Raw genomic sequence first — 6,391 nt, 5'->3', positions numbered from 1 at the left:
TTATGGATGTCTAAGCCAATAAAATTAATATTTCCCTGAAGGGATTCAATACAGTCATGGATCACTTAGCTATCTCAGATGCATTCTGAGAAATGAGTCACTAAGGTGATTTTGCTGTTGTATGAACATCACAGAGTGTACTGACACAAACCCAGATTCTAGAGCCGCCTACACACCTAGAATACATGGTTTATGGAGCCTATAGCTCCAAGGCTACGAGCCTATATATCTCGTTACTATAGGAAATATGAGATTACATCAAGCACAAGAGAAAATAATGTGGTCAAGAGATGGATGAGGCTACTGCCGGTATAACACAGCATACTATCTTACAACAATCTTTTCTATAAATAGAAAAGGTACATTCTAAAATAATTATTAAAAAGTATTATATAGTAGAGATGGCCAACCTACATATGAAAAGATTCACAAATTACTAATCATCAGAGACATGCAAATCAAACTCACAATGAGATACCGCCTCACACCTATTAGAATGGCTATTATCACCAAGACAAGTAAGTGTTGGAGAGGGTGTGGAGGAAAGGGGACCCTCACACACTGTTGTAAATTGATGCACACGTTACGGAAAATCGTAGGGAGGTTCCTCAATAAAAATAGAGGTACCATGTGGCCCAGCAATTCCACTTTTGGGTATTCATCCAAAGAAATCCAAAACACTAATTTAAAAAGATATATGCACCCCTATGTTTGTTGCAGCACTACTTAAATAACCAAGATATAGAAGCAAACTGAATGTCCATTGGTAGATGAATGGATAATGAAGATGTGGTATATATTACTCAGCTATAAAAAGGAATGGAATCTTGCCATTTGTGGCAACTTAGAGAGTATTATACTTTGTAAGATAAGTCAGGCAGAAAAAGACAAATACCATATAATTTCATTTACATGTGGAATCTATAAAACAATAAATGAACAAACAAAACAGAAACAAATTCATAGGTACAGGAAACAAATTGTTGGTTGCTAGATGGGGAGGGTAGTTGGGGGGTGGGGGGAAAGTGAAGGGATTAAGAAGAACAAATAGTTATAAAAGTAGTCACAGGGATGTAAAGTACAATCTAGGGAATATAGTTAATAATATTTTAATGACTAAGTACTATGTCAGATGTGTCCTAGACTTATTGGAGTGGTCACTTTGTAAGTTACATAAATGTCTAATCACTGGGTTATACACCTGAAACTACTATAATATTGAATGTTAACTGTGATTGAAAATTTAAAAAATATATAAGAAAAACATATTGTATAGTAAATACATAAACCAGTAACCTAGTTGTTTATCATCATTATCAAGTATGATGTACTTTACATAATTGCATGTGGTGTCTTTTTATATCACAGGCAGCTTAATAAGTTTGTTTACAGCAGCCTCACCACAAATACATGAGTAATTCATTTATCCTACAACCTTATGAAGGCTATAATGTCAGTAGGTGATAGAAATTGTTTAGTTCCATTATAATCTTAACCAGACCACCCTCATGTATGTGGTCCATTATTGAGCAAAACATCATTATATGTCAGAATAACATATCTATATTTGCCATTTCCATCAATAAATAGAAACAGCACACATAATTTGTATACTTATCAGATTGTATTGGACCTCTCCCCTACTTCCCCAGATTCCTTTCTCTAACTACTGACAATCGCCGGTAAACATCATTACTAAATACATTTAAGGTAAAAACATCATCAGGGAAAGGGGTGGTAGTTTCTCTACGACTTGTATTTCTTCCAATGGGGAAACTACAAAAGGTGGCGTTGAAGCAGTTCAGATTGCTACAGACTCGGTGTAGGCAGGGATTTATGTTTTTTCCTGTCTACTGCCTAATGGGGCATATTTTGGTTGTGCCTCATTTTTTTTTTCTTAGAGAAGCAATTATAAAACAACTTACCATATCAATCAAAATATCCAGAGGAAGTATATTTCTGATGCTTTAAACTTTAGAATATTGGCTTCCATTTATATTACTTTTTCTCTCTCAGTCTTTCTATCTTTTTTTTTTTAATTTAAATTCTTTATGGTTGAAAGTGTTACATATGAGTCTTTCTATCCTCTCCATTCTCTCTGCTCTCCATTTCCAAGGTTGAGTTATGAGAAATATTGAGAGCAGTAAAGAGAAGTAGGCATCCTTTCTGACATCCATCCTTTCAACAAAAATTTTAATTTAATATGTGCATATTTTAGATAAACTGATATTGGTCCTCAGAGGTCTATAGCTGAAACAGCAGTTAGGGGACTTACATTTATTTGTTTTGTTGTTTTGTTTGTTTTGATTTGGCTGGTTTGCTTGGTTATAGAACAGGTGATATATTGTTTCCTTGTTTTTGCTGGGGCTGCAATCTAGCTTGTCAGGACCAAACCCTGCAGCCTTTCCCCAGTTTCATTTGTCTCAGGATACAGTAAAATTGAACAAACACAGTTCATCTCACATTCTGAAAATGGGGTACATTTATCAGGTAAGCCTGTCAACATTATTACCACACTTTGATAGAGAAATTAGCCCTGGTGCACTGCAAAATCAAGGAAGTAAATTAGCAATAAAAACTTAATGTCTTCTTCAGTGTTCTGTTTTACTGTTGAATTCCCTGACAGCAGCCTCCTTCCAAAACCCTCATTCATCAAGAAAACACAACTCTATTGGCAATGCACATAAAGCAAACTACAAAACAGCATTTTTAATATTGTGGGAGGTACTTAATAACTGAGTTGTTTTATAGTTCCGCTTTTTAAAAATGCTGTGTATAACTGCATATCAGAACAGAGAAGACTATATTGTCTTTTCCAAACACTTTCTTTATACGATTTTTACTTATAGTCCTTAAATTACTCTGATTATTATGATATTATTTTGATACCCTGATTTTATGAATAAAGATTTTAGGGCAATTTTCAAGCAATAATAACACGGGAACAATTTTATTTTACATAAAGCTTCATGCTTACATTTAAAAACAGCAAACAGAACCACATAGCCTAGATGACTTCAAGGAACTTTCCAATAAGAGAATCTAAGTATGAAAACCCAAATCCACTTTGTGAACCTTGATAGGGATCAGAATATGCCACTCTAAAATAGGACACTTTGGCATAAGAATTATTTTAAACTGAGGCATTTGAGAATCTGAAATCCTTTATCTAAAAGCAGAGCCTCCCAAAAGGACTCAACTGTCATAAATCTCCACCCTTGGGAGAATTTTAATCCTTTCTTGGAGGTAGAAGTCAGCACCGTACCCAAACAGACATTGTCACAAATTATTATTGTATCTCCCATCTAGTCTCCTAAGGGCCCATTTATATTTCTAAAAAGGCACTTGTTTTTCCAGAAGAGCTCTGTCTCCCCTGAGCCCCTTCCAAGAAGTCATTTGTTCTCCCAGAAGGACCCCTCCACCCCTATCCATTCCCTATTCAGAAGGTATAATAAGCCACAAATTCTAACTGCCTCTTTTGGTCCTTTTTCTTTTCGAACTCCTATACATGAGTAAATTAAAATTAAAATTAAATTAATTAAAAAAATTAAATCTGTTTTTAAGAAGAAGATAACTCTATGCCCCAGTTTTCTCAATTTTGGTTTTCATCTGTTTTTCCACTATACTTATTAATAACAACTCATTTCACTCTAAAAAATATTATCTGGTTTGTACAGTAAATTATATTAACAGCACTTTCTTAGCAGCCTTTGCTAAATTGTAAGCTGCTAGAGGGCAGATTTTCATTAAGTATTAACATGTTTCATTTATATTTTGTTTACAAGTTGCAGGGCAATATTTTTTCATTGTCATATTTCATAATTATCACTATGCTTTGAGCGAAACTCACCCATTTAAAGATGTAGCCAGTTTCACTAACAGATGATTAAAAAGATTCTCAACTTCACTATAAGGGAAATGTAAATTGAATCCACATTATCAACAAGACAACATATAACAAGTGTTAGAAAGGATGTGGAGAAAAAGGAATCCTCATAGACTGTTGGTGAGAATATACTAGTAAACTGGTAATAGGCACTATGAAAAACAGTAGGGAGACTCCTCAGAAATTAAGAATAGAGTTACCATATCACCCAGCAATCTTTCTTCTGGGTATCTAACCCCCAACATTTGAAAATATTTATTCACTAAGATACAGGTGCCTGTATGTTCAGTGAAGCATTATTCATGATAGCCAAGACATGGAAACAGCCTAAGTGTCCTTCCATAGATGATTGGATAAAGAACATGTGGTATGTATACTGTATACAATGGAAAGATGAAATATTGCCACGTGCAATAAGATGGATGGATCATGAGGGTATCATGCTAAGTGAAATAAGTCCGAATAGGATAAGAACCATCAGATTTCACTCATATGTGAAGTATAAACTTGAAAGCAACAAATGAACAAACAAAACAAACAAACAAAAATAACTCATATTCAGACCACAGTATGGTGATTAGCAGAGAGTATTGGCGGGGGGGGGGGGGTTTGAAGAGGGTAAGGAGGGGTAAATGTGTGGTGACAGAAAGAGACTAGACTTTGGGAGGTGGGCACACAACGCAATATACAGGTGGTGTATCATAGAAACGTACCCGTGAAACTTGTATAATCTTATTAACCCACGTCGCCCCCAATTTAAAAGATTTAGCCAGTTTCAAATGGGAGATAAGGGCTGCAACTAGGTCAAGAATATTATGTTTTTGATAACTGAACAGACAAAATTTCCCTAACTGTTTGTACCTTTTGGTCTCCTGTGAAACCTCACTCTTACGGGTACTCCACAGACATTTATTGAATTAAATTTAGAGAGAATGCCGAGTCCTCAGAGAAAAGGGCAGCCTGCTGACATCGCTTGAAACAGCTTCTAGTTCAGGAGGAGAGACATGAAGTGTGATGGATGCCAAGGGAGACGGGGATCTTGCTGTCCCACTATTTCTCTTCACCCCAGCAAGAAAGGCGCTCTGGCTTCCTCAAGTCCAAAGGGAGTAGCTGACCTGCTGGTCTACCCTCCTTCTGGAGGGCGTTTACTCAGGAGGGCGGGAGTGGGGAAGGATGAGGGAGGAAATGAGAGGCCGGAGACTAGTTTGTCCAGGAGCCTGGCTAAAGTCTCAGCGTCCTGGCTGGTGGCTGGGCCCAGCAGCCCGGAGTGCAGGCCGCTGCCGGCCAAGGGGACACATTCCTCAGCATGCTGAGCGGCCACCCCAACCGGGACACTCTGTCCTGGAGCCTGTCTCCTCCCTGGCCATTTTGCACCCTCGCTGCCTCCCCCATGGCGGCTCTCTCGGCAGCTGGCAGATGTCAGAGGGATGCAGAAAGCAGGCCATTAGCTCTCCTCCTGTGAAGTCTTCCCTGTGGTTCACCAGGAGAACCTGGGCTCCTGTCCTTTCTCCAGTGAAGGCACTTCCCTCCAGATGAGCTGCCCAGAGATGGTTTTCTGTTAGACATTAAGTGACTCCGCATAGTTAATACTCGTTTGTGCTCCACTCTTCATCAAGCCTCCTCTTCCGAGAAAGCGGGTTGGGAGTGTGTGTGTGTGCGTGTGCGCACACACGTGTGTGTGGTGTTTGTGTGTGTGGTGTTTGTGTGTGTATGTATGGTGTGTGTGGCTGTGTGTGTGGTGTGTGTGTATGTGTGACTGTGTGTGTATGGTGTGTGTGTGTGTGGTGTGTGTATGTGTGGCTGTGTGTGTGTGGTGTGTGTGTGTGTGTGTGTGTGTGGTGTGTGTATGTGTGGCTGTGTGTGGCTGTGTGTGTGAGCTGTGTGGTGTGTGTGGCTGTGTGTGGCTGTGTGTGTGTGGCTGTGTGTGTGTGTGCAGTGTATGTGGCTGTGTGGTGTGTGTGTGTATGATGTATATGTTGTGTGTGTGGTGTGTGTGTATGGTTGTGTGTGTGTAGCTGTGTGTGTGTGGTGTGTGGTGTGGGTGTAGTGTGTGTTGTGTGATTGCATGTGTGGGGTGTGTGTGTGTGTGTGTTGTGTGTGTGGTGTGTGGTGCGTGTGTGGCTGTGTGTATGTGGCTGTGTGTGTGGGGTGTGGGTGTAGTGTGTCTTGTGTGATTGTATGTGTGTTGTGTGTGTGTGTAGTGTGGGTGTAGTGTGTGTTGTGTGATTGTATGTGTGGTGTGTGTGTGTGTGTGTGGTGTGTGGTGTGGGTGTAGTGTGTGTTGTGTGATTGTATGTGTGGGCTGTGTGTGTGCGTGTCTGACCTCACCATTTGCTGGCGGGTGGATACTAATGAGAAGTGGCACCTTGCTTCAAGGGCAGCATTGCTTTTGTGAGATTATTTCTTTGACATCTAGTCTCTCCCACACTTCCCTGCTGCTTCCTCCAGGACATTAAAAAATTATCTTAAGGAAAATAAAGCAAGGCTGCTTTTCTTTCTCTCTCA

Source organism: Pipistrellus hanaki, assembly GCF_964339955.1.
Source record: "Pipistrellus hanaki genome assembly, chromosome: 5".
NCBI classification, from domain to species: Eukaryota; Metazoa; Chordata; class Mammalia; order Chiroptera; family Vespertilionidae; genus Pipistrellus; species Pipistrellus hanaki.
The sequence above is the reverse complement of the archived record's forward strand: the minus strand, read 5'-3'. Positions refer to the sequence as shown.